At 39.3% G+C, this 21,155-nt stretch overlaps 1 long non-coding RNA gene across 1 annotated transcript in view; it reads right to left on the reverse strand.

The window, feature by feature from the left end:
• Positions 1-10,052: 10,052 nt before the first annotated feature.
• The window catches only part of LOC115506607, a 34,145-nt gene continuing 23,042 nt past the window's right edge, over positions 10,053-21,155 (reverse strand). The window contains exon 4 of the long non-coding RNA XR_004344153.1: positions 10,053-10,117. This is a non-coding gene — a long non-coding RNA (uncharacterized LOC115506607). The remainder of the gene's footprint in view (positions 10,118-21,155) is intronic.

Here is a 21,155-nt window from a genome sequence, read left to right on the forward strand (position 1 = left end):
CATATATGTACACAGAGATAACATCTGGAAGGCTACACAGCAAACCCTCAACTTCGGACAGGAAATAGGAGATGGTAGTGAAGAAGGCTTTTTGCAAAAGGAGGAGGAGGGGAGTGGAGAGGAAGTGAAAGGGGGATGTGAAGGGGAGGAAGAGGGGGAGGAGGGGAAAAGGAGGAAGGGGAGGGGGAACAGATGTAGAGAGGACAAGATGGAGCCTGGCCTAGTTCCAGCTCAGATGCCCTTCATGTCCTCTGTGGCCCTGTACTCTACGTGAACATCCACAGCCACCAGCATCCTCACTGGCGGGACAGGTCTCTGCCCCCCCCCCCTCCCCTGACAGTATATCATGTATTTATCGTCACTAGGGTTACAGCTCCATGAAAGCCTGAATCAGTTGTGTGTTGGTGTATACCCGCTGTCTCAGCTCACATCTTGATTTCATTCTTGTGAGAGACAGAGCAGCAGTCCTGCTAAGCCACGCCTGGGCTGCTGACCCACAGAAACCCAGAGGAAATAGATGTGTGTTGATTTAAGCCATTAAGCTTGTGGTAATATTGTTTTGCAGCATAGAAAACAAATGTGCTACTTCATCCATTAAATGCTATTTGAAAGTCAAAAGAGGGGCGCCTGGGTGGCGCAGTCGGTTAAGCGTCCGACTTCAGCCAGGTCACGATCTCACGGTCCGTGAGTTCGAGCCCCGCGTCGGGCTCTGGGCTGATGGCTCAGAGCCTGGAGCCTGTTTCCGATTCTGTGTCTCCCTCTCTCTCTGCCCCTCCCCCGTTCATGCTCTGTCTCTCTCTGTCCCAAAAATAAATAAACGTTGAAAAAAAAAAATTTTAAAAAAAATAAAAAAGAAAGTCAAAAGAAAAAACGGTCTTCTTTTGCTTTTTGTTCTATACTTTTTATGTTGACTGGATTATGTATTTCTTGTATACGTAAAAGACAAACAAGAATTGCCACTTAAATGTTGCCCAGTAAACTTCAGTTTCAGGGTTCCTGGCTGGTTCAATCGGTGGAGCACGCAACAACCCTTCATCTCGGGATCGTGAGTTTGAGCCCCACATGTTGTGTAGAGTTTACTTGAAAAAAATTTTTTTAATAAACTTCAGTTTCTTTTCCTATACTTATTTGGATTTATTATTGTATTGCACTTATCATGGAGGTTTTTTTCCTTTTGGCTTACACCTGGATGGGATTACGTCGAGACCAAAACAAGAGACTGGTTTTTTTCTGAAATATCTGCAATATGGCAATGCCACACCCTTAGGGCCCACGTTATTTACTGATCACAAACCAATAACCAGCCTATTCCCGGTTCCTGGCACTCATTTCTTCCAGTGGAGAAATAATGAATAAGAAATATTTGTGCACATATATCATGAACACAACACATATTTCATAAGATGAAAACAGCTATTAAGATCATCTGGTTTGATACTTTTATTTTATACAAGAGAAAACTAAAGCCCAGAGAGGCAAAATGACTTTCCCAAAATTATATATCCCAACATATTGTCATTATTTGTTTAAATGTTTAACTCCTTCCATGCAGGGAGTGTGACTTATTTGTCTTAAAATTTCAGCATGTAGCACAATGCCAAATACATGGTAATAACTCAATAAAGGTTTGAAGATACATCAACAAAAGTCTAATGAGGATAAGAGTTAACTCCATTTGTTCATCTAACAAATATTCATTGAACTCCTTCTATGAGCCAATCACTATTCTAGGCTTTGGCAAAACCCTATCAAACAAAAACTTCCAGTTTATTGGGGCTAGGGATGGGCAGATAAATCAGAAAGTAGTAAGTGTTACAGCAGGAATTTTGAAAGGGTGATGATGTCATGCACAGTGGATGAATGGCTACAGTAGGTTGCATGGTAAGGCAAGGCAAGGTAAGATTGTACAGTTCAGTGGGGGTTTTTGTTTAACCATTTATGATGCCTGGGAGAAAAATTATACCAGTCTACCTGTATAAGATATATAGGGTTTTTCTGAAAATATGGGCCTTTTAAAAGAATTGCATTGTATCCCTACTGACTTATGTGTCCCTTCTACTCCAGAAATTTTTAAGTTTCTTATTTATCTCCTTAGGCATGGCTCCTCAAAAAAATGTTTAATTTAGTGATTTCTCTAGCCTCTGTGAAATAATTAATGATATTTAAACAAACTCTTAATTAATAACTAGCATTTATAAAGAATTTAAGATGTGTGCTTTTGTAACTCGAATAATCACTTTCTTATTTATGTCTTAATGTGTAAATTGTAATGTGTAGATAGGGTTTTTATTCCCTCTCAAAATAAATGGAACAAAACTGAGGTTGTTCTTTTTCATTTAAAAAAAATTTTTAGGGGTGCCTGGGTGGCTCAGTCAGTTAAGCGTCCGACTTCAGCTCAGGTCACGATCTCGCGGTTCGTGAGTTCAAGCCCCGCGTTGGGCTCTGGGCTGATGGCTCAGAACCTGGAGCCTGCTTCCGATTCTGTGTCTCCCTCTCTTTCTGCCCTCCACCGTTCATGCTCTGTCACTCTCTGTCCTAAAAATAAATAAACGTTAAAAAAAATTTTTTTTTAATTTTTTTTAACTTTTTTAATGTTTATTTATATTTGAAAGAGAGAGACAGTGCGTGAGTGGGGGAGGGGCAGAGAGAGAGGGAGACACAGAATCCGAAGCAGGCTCCAGGCTCTGAGCTGTCAGCACAGAGCCCGACGCGGGGCTCAAACTCACGAACCGTGAGATCGTGACCTGAGCTGAAGTCGGACACTCAACTGACTGCACCACCCAGGCGTCCCTAATTTTTTAAATTTTTAATTAAAATATAGTTGACAAATAATATTATATTAGTATTAGGTATACAACATAATGATTTGACAATTATATACATTATGAAATGTTCACCGCAATAAGTATAGCTACCATGTGTCATCATACACAGTTATAATATTATTAACTGTATTCCCTATGCTGTACTTTTCATCCCTATGACTTATTTATTTCATAACTGGAACTTTGTACCTCTTAATCCCCTTCATCTATTTTGCCTATCCCCACCTTCCTGCCTTCTGGCAACCACTAGTGTGTTCTTTATGTTTACAGTCTGCTGTTGCTGTTGTTTGTTTGTTCTTAATGTAACCAGATTTTAAGTGCATCTGTCCCTGTTGCTTACAAGTCTCAGCTTAGGCCCAAAGCTAAAGACAGTGGGTATTAAGAGTTCATATACCCAAGCTGAGCTGCGAGACCATTTACACTGAATTCACCATCACACTGGCTCTATACCCATCAAACACCCACCCATGACCACCCTCACGTATCTATGACAGAAGATGAGGACAAGGAGACAGGGCACCAGTGCTAAGTCAAGAGGCCTCACAGGCTCCAGCATAAGCCTGCAGCAGAGCATGGGGGAGGGAGATCTTGGGAGAAACTGATCATCTCCCCCAGGAATAGGAGGTCACAGAGCTTGGCTTGCGACTGTCTCCTGAAGACATCAGCTGGCCCTGATGGAGGGTGAGGGGAGCCCTGGTGGAGAAGGCACACACCCACCAATGGCAGGAAAGAGCATGATCCACAGGGAACTGGCTCCCCGAGAAGGAGGGTGCAGTGCACCACCAGAGGCTGGACCTGGAAGCAATCAGAAAGCATCAGTAAGGCAAACATCACCTGCACCGAGGAAATGCAGATGGAAGGTTCCCTACAGTAAAGCTGCCCAAGAACACACTAGAGTGCCCTGTGAGAGGAAGAAAGAATATTTAGGCAACCACTATTCAGGGATACCACCAGCTTGGCCAGTTTATACTCTAATGCCCCCTGCCCCCTCTGTGGTTCTTCCAGGGTGAGGGTGGGAAGAGCGCAAACAACTTCAAGGATAGGGATGAAGAGGTGAAAATACCAGGAGGGATAATCAATAGGCAAACTGTGGTCCCCATGCCCACTATGGGTTTCCAAGCCTGGGAAGTTTTGGTTTTTTTTGTTTTTTTTGTTTTTAATTTTTTTTTTTCAACGTTTATTTATTTTTGGGACAGAGAGAGACAGAGCATGAACGGGGGAGGGGCAGAGAGAGAGGGAGACACAGAATCGGAAACAGGCTCCAGGCTCTGAGCCATCAGCCCAGAGCCCGACGCGGGGCTCGAACTCACGGACCGCGAGATCGTGACCTGGCTGAAGTCGGACGCTTAACCGACTGCGCCACCCAGGCGCCCCAAGCCTGGGAAGTTTTTAATTGGGTAAGAGACAAAGGATTTAAACAAGAAAGAACTTTCTAACATCTGAACTTGAGACTGTCTCTAATTCCTGAAAATGCCTGGAAGTCTATGAGATCTGCCCAAGATAGCTTCCTGGAGTGGAGAAGGGACATCAGGCAGAAAAGGCTCAAGGACAAAGTAAAAATAAATAATGAAACAAAGTTGCTTCCTGCTGGCATCCTACCAATGAAATAGTTACATAGTAACATTTCTAGGTCCAGCACAGAAAAGCTACATTCTTTGGAATTCCTCAGGAGAGGGAACCAACAGATAGTGAGGACTGACTCTGTACCCTCAGTGTATATCCTTGTCTTTACAACCCAACAATGATAAAGTAAGGATTCATACATTCTGAATCTTGCAGATGAGGAAACTGAGACTCAGAAAGTTTATGTAAATTGCCCAAGGACACAGCCAATAATAATGATGGGTAGAACATTTGCTGAGTGGGATGTGCCAGCTCTGTGCTAAGAATTTTATACGCATTTCTCATTTAATCTTAACGGGTACCCTGTGAGGTAGGTTCTAGTGTTAGGCCTAAGACAGGAAGTCAAATTCGGGTCTTTCCTGCTTCCTCCTGCTTCACCATCCCGGGCAGCCTGGTACTCAGGAAGCCAAAGAGAAGCTCAGTTCAAGAACTCTCCTCTCACCTGCTTCAGTGTAGGTGAGGACAAGGTCTTAAAGGCACCCTCACAGCGAAAAAAGTGTGTGTTCTAAATTTAATGCCCACTTTTCCTTTCATGACAGGAGCAGGTAGTTGCAACAAAATTGCAGAATAGAGTAGATTTTACTCACTATCCATTTGTAGCCCAAAATTACTTGATTCATACCAATAGTTGCTGGGTTGTTTTAAAAATACTCATTTTCTCTATTTAAAGCTGTCAGACACAAACTCTTGGGTTGCAGCCTGATGTAAAATTAACTACCAAGCATATTTCTACTGCCAAGAATAAAAACTTAGAGCCATAAAGTGTGGATGGTTTACTGTGCTATAGTTAACTTTATGGTTAGCATTAGTTTCTTTCCTAAGGAAGAGCACAATATAAGGTCTGGGACATATCACTGAATGCCAGGCAATCACAGAGAAACATATTTCCAGAAGTCATTGTAACTGTGCTAGGTGGAAAGGAAGGATAAATAGTTATAGCACACAAGTACACAAATTACACAAGTCAAAAGGACAATGGAGCAGACAGGAAGATGATCACCCTGGTTTTCTTGAAGCAGTATAGAATGTGGTATTTCTAAATCTTAGTTATGATGGTACTGAATCTACAAAGACACCCTCAGGAATCACCTCAGCCCTTTATTTTTAGCTGCAAGGCAAGGTTACGTTCTGCTCTGTTTCAGTAAAAAAATGGAATTTGCTTTCTATTTTCTAGGCTCTGCTTTAATTAAGAAACCCTACTACGGAGACTTAAGTTAATTTTTAGAAATAAATTGTATAACCAAATCCATGTCTCCTCCACCCTTTGGCTGAGCGTGTTTTCTGTAAAATGTATTCTGTAGCCAACAACTTTCATTCCTTTGCTGTATCAGGACTTGTTTTTTGAGTCCTTAGCTCATAAGACACAAAGACATACTTCTGCTGCTACGGAACTGGTCTTCAAGGAAGGCGCGATAAGAAAAATGGAGGATGATAAAGGCCTTAAGGTCTTTTGACAGATTTCCAAACCACTTTTTCCTTCTTGGAGTTTGCTCATGTTATTATCCTGTTTATTTTCCCCTCATGATGATTAGTTTTTAAACCATTAAAAATCATAGATCCTGTGTTTTGTTTTGGGTCCAGAAAGCAAAGGAGTACTAGAAAGGTTGCATCTGAATCCTCAGCCAGAATCATGGAAAGAGGACACACACACACACACACACACACACACACACACACACACACACACAGAGCTTGTGTACCAACATCATTGGTGAAAAAGGAAAATCTTCAAGGAAGAACACCAGACCCTCAGAGCAGATGTGGGCGAGGCTGGAGTGAGTGAAGGGAATATCACATCACGGTGGTTACAAGTGCATGATCTAAATGGCTGCCAACCCTTGCTATGATTTTCCTTTTGGAGACAGTGTGGATGGACTTGCATTTAGGCAAAGCACCAGGCCAGTCAGCATACCCAACCCAGTAGGGTCATGTTACACAAAAGTGTTTTTAATTGACCTGAAGGAGGTATGGGCAGACTGTCTCTCCCCAGCAGAGAATTTGGTAAAGAATGTCTACGGGCCCATCTAGCCAACCCAAAAATCCCCCCTAAACTAAAGAGCTAAAGTGACTTTCCATGATTTGGTGTGTTGAACAGTCAGTCTCAAAGCCAAAGAAAAACAGACACCAGCAAAGTGAGTAGAAGGAGAATGAGAACTGACTGAGTCATCATATAGAGAAGTTCCCTTTCTAGGGAAGTTCCAGCTGTTTTTCCTCCCAAGAGCAAGCCCTCAAAAGGAAAGGAAAAAAAAAAAAATAGATGAGTGTACTTTGCACAGATTTGGATATTCATATTTGGAACATCTTTTGAAAGCTTCAACAAAATGGCCACAGAAACCTGAATAAACACGGGCAATTTTTAAAGTAATGACTGCTCCTTTCAAACCAATCTCAGAAGCAACAAAGAGTGTGGTACTGCAACGAACGGTTCAGCAATCCGTAAAAACAATCCCACTTACGGAAGTGGGTGATACTGATGCATCACAAGTAACAAGGAAACATGCTCTATTTCTGAAGCCTTTATGGTGCATGTGTTGGCATTTATACTGGACTATTCCCTCTTTGATCTTGAGTGACATTGCATTATCTAAATTTGGGCCTCTTTTTTCCCTTATCACATTTTTCTTATGTCACATTTGCTCTTGGGTCAACATGAATGCTGCTGCGCAGAAACACACATGCTGGTAATTGTATTTTCCTTACTATGTGTTTCTTCTCTGTTGTGGATTAATTCTTATGATCCTTGTCACAAAGCCAAGCAAATCAGATTTATGTTCATGGAAATATAACAAGAATTTTGGAAATGTTTGTAATTGATCCCACATGTTCCGTTTGCTTAGATTCATAAAGCTGCAAGGGAATTTCAAGAGATAATTTGGGGACTTTAGAGATGAAATTTTATATATTCTGATGTCATTAACTAATTTTCCAGAAGGAAAGATTGCCTGAGCAAAGGAGTGGTTTCTCTGCTATCAGAGAGTTCTCAATGTTCCGATTGAGCCCCCTTTTGTGTAAAAGAATACATGATTTTCAGATAAAGGGATTTCTGATGTCCCCCCCGTGAAGGTATGAGAAGTCAACTGGTAGACACCACTGAACACCTTTAAAAATTCTAGTATCTAGAGAGATTGATGACACTAGAATTCCAGCCAATTAAAAGCACAAAATATCAATGAAGCATTTAAAAGTAGTCATTATTGTTTCCTAAATGTAGTGATGCAATCTAAAATAGAGCAGACTGAGTGTGCTTTCTGCATGGTTGATCTACAAGGACTGGTCTGCTCAGTTGCTCTTCAGTCAGGAAACTGTTTTATCATTTAGCCTCCCAGACAGTGTTTGCCTTGAGGAAACTAAAAATGTTTACAGTCTTTTAGGCCAGCCCACCGCTGTTCAGGTGTCCACAGTTAAATTGTTCAAACTAGGTGGTTGTTCATCTAATTTTTAAGCCCCTTCAGAAACAGGAATCTCATAACCTTCTCCTTCTACTAAAATGCTTCCTAACTGTAAATTTACTCCTCGTGTTCCTACCAAACCCACTAGAATGAGGGTAGACTTATCATGGCAATAGACAGACTTTGTTCACTGATACAGAATTGCCAGTGCAGGGTAGGTGGGAAAGAGACAGCAGCAGGAAATGAAGAAGAATACTGGGACTAGCTCATGAGCACATGGCACACAGCAGTGGTTCTCAAAGTGTAACCTGTACCAGAATCACCTGGGGGCTCATTAAACAGCTTGCTGGACCCACCTCAGAGTTTCTAATTCAGTATGTCTGGTGTAATATAATGCCTGAAAGTTTGCATTTCTAAAAATTTCCCAGTGATGCTGATGCTGCTGGTCTAGAGACCACATTTTAAGAACAACAGGCCTACAGTATTTGTTCCTGCAAAAAGTCGTAGCTTCCTGAGACACAGGAATGTGTACAATATAAAGACAGAAAAACCTTAGGAAAAAATATTTGCTTTCCTTTCTCCTAGAGACATGTTTCACATACCATAAGGATTAGATCTGCAACCATTTGTTTCCCTACTGATGGAGTTAATTGCTCCGATCCAGAAAGACCCCAAATGGTTACAGCCCAGACTGGAGTGTTATCTCCCTAGGTATTTACATTTCAGGGAGGAAGGAGCCCCAGAACTTGCAGACATCTCTTGGTGGTAAAAGCCAAGACACACAGGGCATTCTGGCTCCTGGAGGGATTTTATTTATAAACCAAAGGGCTGGAGCGAGGATTCAGGCCCATTATGTTTCCAAGGAGACAGGAAGGGAGGGGAACAGCTGCCTCCTTCCCCATTAGAAGCAGAGAAAAATAATTTTCCTCGTCTCTCACCTATGAAGTGTCCAGCCACTCAAGTAGGATTATTTGGCCTTTTATCACATTGCCCAGAGATGAGTTCTGGGGCATGAGGAGCTGACACACTTTTAAAATCTCTCTCCTACCTAGAATACTTTATGTACACATTCAGGATAAAATTAATAAAAATTAATATGAAAAACCCAACAGCATCCCAATGCTAAATGAGCTCTACTGTGATTAGGATGCCTAGCATCTCTCTCTCTCTTTTTTTTTTTAATGTTTATTTATTTTTGAGACAGAGAGAGACAGAGCATGAGCAGGGGAGGGTCAGAGAGAGATGGAGACACAGAATCCAGAGCAGGCTCCAGGCTCCGAGCTGTCAGCACAGAGCCCGACGCGGGGCTCGAACTCACGGACTGTGAGATCATGACCTGAGCGAAAGTCGGAAGCCTGACTGAGCCACCCAGGCTCCCCTAGCATCTCTTGATAAGAGTCAGGAGTGCAGCCAATTGATCCTATAAAAGGAATATTAAGAAATTTTATCCAAATGATTTCTATCCAATTAATAACCCCCTATGTTACAGTTTATTGCATGTGAGGCCATTAACCAGTTTCCAATCTAACTTAACAACCTCATTCTAACATTCTCTTACTAAATTTCCTATAAACACCCAGTTTCTCAAAATTCTCTTGCAGTCAGCTTTCCATCTTACTGGTTCCCTCATTAATTGAGGAGTTGAGTAAAATCATTGATAGCTATTTAGATTTGTATGAGTTATGCTTTTAACTTTTTGGAAATTATATTTATGGGCAGGTCTAACAACCACCAGTGCAACAGAGCCTGTGGCAACTGGGCCAGCCCCTAGTCTGTGTTGCTGTTGCATCTCCACTACCACCTCATGGAAATTCTGTCCATTTTCTCGACAAACGACTCAGCTGACTTGGGCGAGCATCATCAATCCCTCTTCCAACATCAGTGTGCACTCTACCCTGCTTGAAATGGGGGAAAACTTTAACCCTCACACCAGCTCTTTGGCAAAAGGTCTTCCTAGGGCTTCAGGGAACACAGTTCCAGGCACCCTTGGACAATCACATAAAATCCCATTTAAATGGTACCCTCCGGAGTTGTGCATTGCAGATGGCTGGGGATAGATCCCAGGGAGAACTGTCTTGGGAGTATTTGTATTTTATCCATACTCATTAAGCCTGTGGTTGTATAATTTACCCACTCATCCAGAAGAAAAAGAACTATTTTAGGTCTACATCTGGGACTATACGACTAATAAAGAAAGTAGATGATAGGTTGCTTACAGGTATATAATGAGCCTCAGTCTTTTCCATTTTCTTGCTTTTATGCAGAAAGTCATCTCCTTTTCTGTATGAGAAAATACAATTAGTCATCTATTGACTCTCAAACACTGAAGAAACACAAAAGTCCACAAAGGCAGTGCAAGCTCTACCGATTCCTTTCTAGGATACTTTTGCTTCAGAAGCAAATTCTGGTTCTTCCCTCCAGCTGTATACACAGCCTGTGTACATGGTTTGTAGTGTAATGGCCCCTGGTAGGAATGATTTTGCTGAATTGCTGTTGGTGCGACACCACTGATCTACACTGAAGCCTAGATAATCAACAACCCTCAGAGATGTATCACGACACCATAGGAGAACTCTGCTGAGAATATCATTCATTACATCACACCATGTCATTTCCATTAAGGTTCCAGGAAATACCTGCCTGTCTCCAGCCTCGGTGACACTTCTGTAGCTTCAGAGCCAAAAATATATTATATAATATGTACCACTGAATCCATCCATATATTTCTTTTCTGAATAGCTTCTAAAACATGAGACACAAACTTGAGACCCTTTGTGGGTCTTTGTGGTTGGCATTTTTAAAAATTAATGTTATTTCTTGCTCCATTTTAATATCCATGTCTTTGTGTTGCTTTTGTCTGTTTTTCTTCAAAATTATATTATCTTGCATTTTCCACCACCCTTTCCTACATACACATACATGCGTATGAGCACACACACACAGTGGCAAATATCTGTAAACTTAAGATCTTTCTGAACAAGGCAGGCAGTGGAGGGAAGGAACGGTGAATTCTCTAAGGACAAGGTGTAGTACTCTAGACATCTATTAACTTAAGCCCTCATTATTACTCACACATCTTTTTCACATGATTCCCCACACCCTGTATTTTCCAACCTTTCTTTCCCACTTTTATCATGAGCAATAATCAGTTTATCCACCATTCAGTAAATTTTCGACAAATACAGTTCTTGATATTAGGGACTTCTTTCAGTGTCGCAAGAAACTGGAATATATTAGTTAAGGAGAGTCATTTGTTTGGGGAGAAGTGGTTTTTTGAATTAGTGGTCAGTAATTTGTATATTCATGTCTCTGTGCAGCAAGAGTAAAATTTATTACTGCAGAATATGTTTCTGATTGTGTTTTAAACTTTCACTGGCCACTAGCAGCATATGAAGTACCAGAAACACCAGCATTAGACCTAATTACAGCCCAGTGGGCATGCTGCCTAAAATGGTCATCTTCTTGCTTCTGTCTAATATAATTTTATTTGTTTGGCTTACCCTGTCAATTTAGGTTTTATGTGTCATCTCTTATCCATTATTATTTTTAAAGGCCTATACATACATCGCCAAGAAAAGAAAAATCAAATTTGCACAAAACATCTGAGTCCCAATTTTGTTATAAATTCTGAGATTTATTTCTTTAATAATGTATCAAGAGAATCTGAATAATAGCCTTTTTAAAGATTTTAATGTTGCAAATTCTAAATGTTAAACTTTTAGCCTTAATTCTTATAATTTCCAGGAATTCAAGAAATTTGGAAATAACTCCTTCAGAAACATACTTTACTACTGCATGATAATTTCTTGTCTATCATGATTACTCTTAGAAGAGCTGGGACCAGGTGAAGGTTACCCTTTCCTCCAAAAGAGGCTCTGGTACTGAGTTTTACTCTTTGTGAGACTACCTAAATATTTGTTAACTGTGAAAGGAAGACACACCTTCCATCATTTCATCTCTGCTGCCCTTGAGATGCTCCAGCTCTAACCCATGCTCCCTCTCTCAGCTCTCTGTATTCTTTGGCTCATAAGCAGACAACATAAGTGGGAAGCATCATTAGCATTAAACATGCAAAAGAAGGTGGGGAAGCAGCAATCCCTCTTCCTTTATTTAGACTTCATGAAGGCTCACAAAGACAGTAACGTAGAAAGAAATTACAGGGCTCAAATGGAGAGTTGTAAAAGTTCCCACACCAGAACAGTAATGTAACAAGGGCACTATAACTCATCCTCCCTACCCCTGATCCCCAACTCATCCAAGTGCTAGGACTGGATCAAGAATTCATGCTTTTTGTTGGCTACTTCTAAAAATTCCAGATAAGTGACAGCCATTTGGGCATGCTTCCTTCCTTGCAAATCCAAAAATGAAGGGACTGAAATCTAGCACCCCCCACCCCTCCCACGGAGACATGTGAGTCACTCCAAAGCATCAGGAAAGTTTCTATTCTGGCAAAATGTCCACTCTCCCCTCCTTTCCTCATCTTCACAGCAGTTAGAAACACACTGAGAAGCTTCTGGTTATTCCTGGTGTATACAGACCACATGCATTTACCTAGCCTACCCTTCAACACCCCACTAAGATGACATGGAGGTATGAGAAAAAACCTATGCCTTGTATTAGTTTCTTGAAGCTGCTATAACAAAGTACCATAAACTTGGTGACCTAAAACAGAAGAAACTAGTTTCCTCGCAATTCTAGAGGCTAGAAATCTAAAAGCAATATCACTGGGCAAAAATCAAGATGTCAGCAGAGCCTCTGCAGGCTCTGGAGGAAAAGCTGTTCCTTGCCTCCTCCAGCTTCTGGTGGCCATTAGCATCCCTTGCCTTACGACTGCATGACTGCATCACTTATCTCTGCCTCTGTGGTCACATTTCCTTCTCTTCTTCTGTCTGTAACAAATCTCCCTCTGTCTCCCTCTTATAAGGGTACTTGTGATTGCAACTAGGGCCCATCTGGATATCCAGGATAATATCCCATTTCAAGAGCTCTAATTCAATCACATCTGCCAAGTCTTTGCCACATAAAGGAACACTCACAGTTTCCAGAGATTAGGACATGGATGTATTTTTTATTTTCAGGTTTGTTTATTTATTTTGAGGGGATGCAGGGAGGGGCAGAGAGGGAGAGAGATGCAGGGCTCGAACCCACAAACCGGGAGATCATGACCTGAGCCGAAATCAGGAGTCGGTTGCTCAACCGACTGAGTCACCCAGGTGCCTCAGGACATAGATGTCTTTTCAGGGAGCCATTATTCAGCCTAATAAGATACCAGGGCAGTAATCAACACAGTCCAAGAAAGCACAATGTTTTAGAAGAATAAAGTAGAACAGTGAGGATTGCTGTAACAGAACAGGGGAGGAGGGGGATACTAACAAAAAGTTAGCTGCTGCATCTACTTAGCATCCCTCTCCCAACCTTACAGGAGGGCACTGATTATTCTCTGGAGACATAACTGTCAGGAAGGCCTCACAGTCATGGCCATCAAGGAGAATGGAGGGGAGGAATATGGCACAGGAAGAAAACTAGGAAAAACTCAAAGTCTCCATGGTGAACTGAAGGGTTTGTAAGCCCCTTCCTCTGACTTACTCCCAAAATTCCACCATATAGCCCAAAGTCATGGAAGTGAGGGATTCTTTCCTGGAAGAAAATGAACAATTTCAGAAAAGTGCACCTACAAATAATAACATTTGGGGGCATCCCAATGAAAAGACCAGCTCCTTCCCTTAGGTCCTATAGCAGAGGTTCTTAAATTTTTTGGTCCCAGAACTTCCTTATACTTCCAAAAATTATTGAAAGCTCCAAAGACCTCTTGTTTTACAAAGTATAGCTATCAAATTTTACCACTTTAGAAATGAAATTAGGAATTGTAAAAAATACTCATTAATTCATTTCAAAATAACAATACAAACCTCCTATATAATAACATAAATAACATATTTTTATGGAAAATAACCAATTACACAAAACAAAAAATTTTTAGTGGGAGAGTGGTATTTTTGGTAACCTTTTTAATGTCTGCCAAAATACATGTGGGTTCTCATATCCACTTCTGCGTTTAATTTGTTGCAACATATTGTTTTGGTTGAAGTAGATGAAGAAAATGCAGCTTCACACTAATACATAGCTGGCAAATGGAAAATAATTTTAATAGCCTTTTCAGTTAATTATGGATTGGGACTATACCACAACTTGAAAAGCTAAAGTTTCCTAAAGGTTAACTGCAAGGCAGAATCTGAAACCACATCCTCGAACTTTTTGTACTCTGTTACACTGAAGTCCATTGGTCTATTCTGCACTTTGAAAGTATCTTTTAGCCATGCACGATTTGGTAACACCATGCTTCTATCATTTCAAAAATCTTTACTCACTGAGTTATACAATTTCCCAAATGTTGACACATTTCATTATATGATATCAAAAGGAATCACATTTATGATATTACCACTGATCTCATCAGAAGATTCTGTAACTATTGGTAAGCTGTCAAGTTCCCAGTGGCCAATACAAGTTTTCCAAATTTCTGATTTTTCTTGAAAGCCTGAATTTTATCATTGGCAATAAATATTGTCAGTTGTTCTCCTTAAGTGACAGCCTCGCTTTGTGTTAAAAAACTGTCTGCCAAATACCCAAGTCCGACTAACCATAGTTTGTCAGTCATTCTTTCAAGTAAAAATGGTTATGGATCCATGGGGGAAAAAAATGGCGATTTCAATTCTCACCTGAAACAATTGCACTAATGCTTTTCCTTCAAATAGCCATTGTACTACAGTATTTGGCACAAGTGCTGTTAGGCATACTTGCCATTTTCTCACATAAAATATTATGAGATGTGTACTTAATCTATAAGTTTTACTGTTTCACTAAGGTCAATCTTAAGTGAAACCAGCATATTTTTACAACAGCATGTGGTGGTAAAGAATACTGGTATAGCTTGGTGCCATTTCCTTTGTTCATGGCAAAGGTTTCAGCAGTTTTATCCATCAGTGTTTTGCACCACCAATGAAAAGGCAAATGAGACCTGGTATTAATATGAAAATGCTTTTGACCTCGTGAACTCCTGACAAGTTTCTCTGAGACCTCAGTGTCCTTAAACAATATTTTGAAAACCACTGCCCTACAATGAAATGAACAAACCTTCTCTTCATTGTGCATTTTAGTTGCTTATGTAAAATTATGAAGAGTTAATTAAGAATCATGTTCACAATGGACTTCTCCAAAACCACTCAGGCTCAGTGATTCACTAGAAAAACTCACAGGACTAGTAAAGCTGTTATACTCCTGGTTATATTAATAAAAGGATACAGATTAGAGTCAGCAAAAGGAAAATGTATACGGGGTAAAGTCCAAGAAAAGCCAGGCACAACCTTCCAGGTTTCCCCTTTCAGTGGAATCATATAAGAATGCACTTAATCCGGGGTACCTGGGTGGCTCAGTTGGTTGAGCCGCTGACTTCAGCTCAGGTCATGGTCAGTGGAATCATGTAAGAATGCACTTAATCCAGGGTACCTGGGTGGCTCAGTTGGTTGAGCCGCTGACTTCAGCTCAGGTCATGGTCTCGTGGTTCATGGGTTCGAGCCCGTATTTGGCTCTCTGCTGTCAGTGAAGAACCTGCTTCAGATCCTCTGGCTCCCTCTCTCTGCCCCTCCCTGTGCTGTCTCTCTCTCTCAAAAATAAATAAACATTTAAAAAATTTTAAAAAAAGAATGCATATAATCCTCCCAGCAATAATATGTGACACATGCAAAGTGTTGTCAAATGGGAAAGCTCACCTGAGCCTTTGGTGTCCAGGGTTTTCATTTGAGGTCAGTCATGTAGACAATTAGTACCTGTATGACTGACCTCAGCTACTCAGACTTCAGGCTCCTTCCTCCAGAGCAAAACCAGGAATGCATCATGAATCACATTGTTAGCATAAACTGTTGGATTGCACTGGTACAGTGTGGTCTGAGGCCTCAAACATACAAAATCAATCTTATCAGGCATACAAAATCAATCTTATATTTGAAGGGCTCAGAATTTATCTTCCAGGAGCCAACCAAGAATCTTGAAGACAGGCCTTTGTTTGAGATTGGCTGGTTTTAATGCAGTCCTGCTAAGTTAACCCTTTCCTGCTCAACCTGCCTCCAACATGAAAGAAAAAGATAAAGACCAAGAGCTGAAAGAAACATAGAAGGGACAGAAACGAAGCAAAAGACAAAAAAAAAAAAAGATATTGCTACACAATAATCAGAGGATAAGAAAGAGCTCTTAAAAACTAATCATCATAAAACATCCAAAATAAAGAAATCAATCAAATGGTCGAAAGTTAAAATAGAAGACATCATTGAGAAAGTAGAGCAAAAAACTAGAGTCAGAAAATATTAAAAGAAGTGTTAAAAAAAGTCCTCTAGAATTGATCTATGGTGGCCAATGAATGACAGGAGTACTAAAATGAAAGAGCAGGGAGGAATAGGTTAAAGAAGTAACACATTTCCCCAAAACTGAAAAACAAGAGTCTCCAGTGTGAAAGAGTCAACCAAGTGACCACAGCAATGAAAGGATATGCATCGTTTCAAAATTTCAGAATGCCAGAGATAGTGAGAAGATCCTAAAAGTTTCTAGAGAGAGAATGCCTGTCAATACAAAAGAATAAAAATGAGAATGGCACCAAACCTCACAATAACAATACTAAATGCTGAAATACAGTGGAGTGATGCTTCAAGATCTAAGGGAAAATATTTTTTCTACTTAAAATTCTTTTCCAAGCCAAAATATCAATCAAGTGTGAAGATAAAATAGTTTTGACACAGAAGGGTTTTTTAAATGAACATCTTATGCACTCTTTTGAAGGATATGCTTCAGCAAACAAGAGAGTCAGTCAACAAAGAGAAATTCATGCATTCCAGGCTCCAACAAAGTGGCTCGAACAAAGGAGACAAAGAAAAGTCCAGTAGGATCATATGCATCACTCTGTCTTCCAGAACATACAACCTCTGGTGGGCAGTACCAGTCTACACAGGTTGGTCATATAATGTCCTTTAACTCTCAAAAATATCCAGATTTGATGATAAATTACGTGGTTATTTTAATTATAAGTCATTGTATTATCAAACAGCTTAGCTAAATTATTCTGTGGTAACAAATGACCCTGAAATCTGAGTTGTTGACAAGAAGATGAATGGGTTTCTTTCCCACTCATGTTCACCACGGGTGTCTCTTCTTTTTGCCTTCATTACAAAGGTCAAGGCTGAAATAAAAGATCCTTGTAAGAGATGCCAATTTTGAAGCAGAAGGAAAAAATGATGGCAGAACCACAATATGGCTCCTAAAGCCCCTGCTTAGAAGTGGCACATATCACTTTCACTCACATCTTATTGGCCAAAGCAAGTTACATAGCCAAATCTGATCACTGAGTTTAGAATTAAAAAACACCCATAGTGTGGGTTCCAGTAAGGAGAGAATCCGTTGGGGTTGGTAGAAGTAAATTATTTTTGAAAATAATTTACTTTACCACAGGTATTTAGAATTACTTAGTTTTAAAACTCTGTATATGTTTCACTTTAATCAAAATAAAAATTTATTTTAAAGTAGTAATTCACGAAAAACCTTGATTCTTGTCCAGGGAGCAGTCACTTGGATAGCTGTGCATTAAATCCTGGCATTATTCGTCAATACAGAACTAATGTTGTTTCATGGAAGTTATAAGTAATATCAGAGCTCTCCAAGTGAGCAATGTAGACCACTAGGTAAGACTCTACTCACTAGTGACTTACCACATGACAGGCATAAGCTTTCAACACAGCCATGCAGTGACAAATTGACCTAAATCTGTGTACTCATTCATTTCTTCATTTAGCACACATGTACTGAATACTGGAAATCCAAACTCAATTAAGATTATATAACTGCCTCCAAGGAGCCCTAAATCTTGTTGAAGATGCGACAATTCTGATAATACATGTGGATGTATACCATCATGTTTTTTTACAAAGTTCTTTATGAGCACTGTTGGGTTGACCTCGTTCACTGGTCTGTATCTCACTGTCTCCTTCCTGCTGTGGCCTAGTTGAGGTACTTAGAAATATCTGTAATTTTTAAACTATATGGCATTTCTCCTAAGTAGTTAAGTGACCAAATATTCTACAATGACACACTTTTTTTTTCTTAAGTTTCATGTTAATTAATCATTTCATGCTATCTATCCGGAACATCTTTCTCTGATAGTCACTGCCAATAGCATAAAGGAACACAGAAGCACCATTGTAGGAATTGCCATTTCCCAAAGAAAATCTCATTCCAATTAGATCCATTTACATAAGAATCCTGATTAAGAGAGCCTAAATTTCACAATTGTAATACCCCAAATTACCAGCTAATGTGTAAACTTTCAGTGGTAAGCAAAAAACAAAACAAAACAAAAACAGTAACAACAAAGTAGAATGAAAGTGTAGAGCATCTTAAATAAAGGTAAACCAGGTAAGAACCAGACGAGGTGAAATGTCAGGCTGCCACTGATGGTGTTCCCTAAAGACCTCTCCTCACTGATCCACATGCTGAATCACGAGTAATGACTGAGTTCCTTCTCCAGGTTGCACATTCCTAAATCTGCAATACATGTCTTCCACCCCTCCCTTGACTTCTACTCACTTCATGAGATCAGCCAAGCCTACTGTTTCTAAAGTCAAGGCAGATCTCAGACACCACCTCCATTATCTGAGGGAAAAAGTATTTCCTTCCATTTTACCCAAGCTGACATCACCTAGGAGTAGAGAAAGATGAGAAAATGTAGGCAAAAACCTTCTGAGAGCTGTGCTTTATCACCCACTGGGAATAGTGCTTGTTATGCAACATCTCATTTTATCTTCTCATGAGACCAGTGGGAACTTCAAATCTCCATCTTACAACAAAAAAATTATGTCCCAGAAATCTTAACACTTTGCCCAAGATCACATTACTAGTAACTGGTGGAGCTAGGATTGAACCCATGTGGACTTCAGAGCCCATGACCTTAATTGTATATTATACTGCTTCTATGGCTGCAAATATGGAAGAGAATGTAGTAATAGAAACTCCACAGTAGCAAATATCTTTTTTTTTTGAGAGAGAGAGAGAACCCAAGCAGGAGAGGGGCAGAGAAAGAGGGAGAGAGAATCTTAAGCAGGCTTCACACCCAGTGCAAAGCCAAAGAGGGGCTCTATCTCATGACAGTGAGATCATGACCTGACCCGAAATCAAGAGTCAGTTGCTTCACCGACTGAGTTACCCAGTGACTCGCAAAGTAGCAAATATCTCGACTATGCACCAATTCAAGTCAATCTGCAGATAGATCAAGGGAACTAGTTAGAAACTCATGTGGAACACGAGTTTTATGTGGAACATCCACCTTTCCTTTCAAACATCCCCAGCTGGAACAACAAATGCCAAATGACTTGAACATAGTAAGAGGCTAACAATATTAGCTGGGTGAATTTACTCAACAATCTCAACAAGAACCTACACAAAATACCTTAAAAGCTAAATATGTTCATGCTACTTCCTAGAGCTAGTACAGCAGTTGGATTTATTGACAACAATTTGTTCCTTGTTGGGGAAAAAAATCTTACCAGACAGGAGATTTCATATGCATACTCACTGCAAGTTAATAACATCAGGAATTTCAAGAACAGTGAAAGAGAATAGTGTTTTTTAGTTGATAAATAAAATGTTTAGTTTTAAAATATATCATGTCTGTTCTAGTTGTAATTTGAGCAACATTAAAAATTAAAACAAAAATTGTTTTATTAGTAGCCATATTTTGTAGAATCAAGTTTTTACTTATAATCTATTATCAGTAAAGAAAAAGACTTGTAACAACACACATGTAACACTTACAATTTATTTTTCAGCAGAGATATTCAAGATATTTGTATTTCAAATGTTATATATACTCCAAATATCTAAGCCCACTTGTATTTATTCTTTAAAAGGAAAAAAGGTCAATTTCTAATTTCACAGAACATTAGTGTGTACTTTGAAAGTATTGATTTTTGCCTCTGACAGAGTTATTTCATTCCATTAGAAAATTATGGCTTAGAGGTTATTAGAAACATAGCAGAATATTACATGTGCATGATGGCAATTTGTTACTGAGTTTTCTCAATTTTATTCCCTGTAGATTTCCACTTCCCTTCATGCAGATTGCCAGACATGCCATACTAAAAAAAAAGGAATGATAAGAAATTTTAATTTGTTAATTGGATTAGAAGAATTTTCAGAATTATTATTCAGATCATTGGTATATTTTAAGTTATATTATTTACATATTCTAGGAATAAAAATAAATATAACTGAGAATTTTCACTTATATTCACTAAAATATTCACAGAATTATTCAAACTAGATTATACAAAGCAAAATTCTTCAACATTTACTTTGATACCAAGTATTGGTATATTTATAAGTTGTTTTTATTTCCCAAGTTCAACTGATAGGAATTATTTTATTTTTAAAGGATATATTATCCTATCCTGAACATACTGCATGGCATTTTTTTGGAATAAGCAAAGTGGAATAATGAAAACCAAATCTTGGGAAACTCAGCTATTCTATTCTAGTCTGTTTAATCTGAAAAAAGGAAAGGCAGAGAGAAGGTAAGGACATCATACAGGATACATCACATGCACAAACACTTTTTAAACTGTGTAACTGTATGAAAACTAAAGATATTATTATTCAGAAATAATGACACATTTTTAGCATCAAAAAAGACAAAATATACTGTGAGAACTATAAAACACTGATTAAAGAAACTAAAGATGACACAAACAGAAAGGTATTCCATGCTCATGGATTGAAAGAACAAATACTGTTAAAATGTCCATTCTACCCAAAGCAATCTACAGATTTAATGCAATCTCTATCAAAACATCAACAGCATCTCTCACAGAAGTAGAACAAAAAATCCTAGAATTTGTATGGAACCACAAAAGACCCTTCCAGATATCAAGAGATACTACAAATCTGTAGTAATTGGAAAAAAAAAATAGTGTGGTACTGGCACAAAAAGAGATACATAGATCAATGAAACAGAATAGAGATCCCAGAAATAAACTCATGATTTATATGGTCAATTAATCTTTGAAAAAGGAGGCAAGAATATCCAATGGGAAAAAGACAGTCTTTTCAACAAACGGTGTTGGGAAAACTGAACAGCTACATACAAAAAGAAAAAGAAAGAAAGAAAGAAAGAAAGAAAGAAAGAAAGAAAGAAAGGAAGGAAGGAAGAAAGGGAGGGAGGAAGAAACAACCACATTCTCACATCATACACAAAAATAAACTCAAAATGGATTAAAGACCTAAA

This window comes from Lynx canadensis, chromosome A1, assembly GCF_007474595.2.
Source record: "Lynx canadensis isolate LIC74 chromosome A1, mLynCan4.pri.v2, whole genome shotgun sequence".
Taxonomy (NCBI): domain Eukaryota; kingdom Metazoa; phylum Chordata; class Mammalia; order Carnivora; family Felidae; genus Lynx; species Lynx canadensis.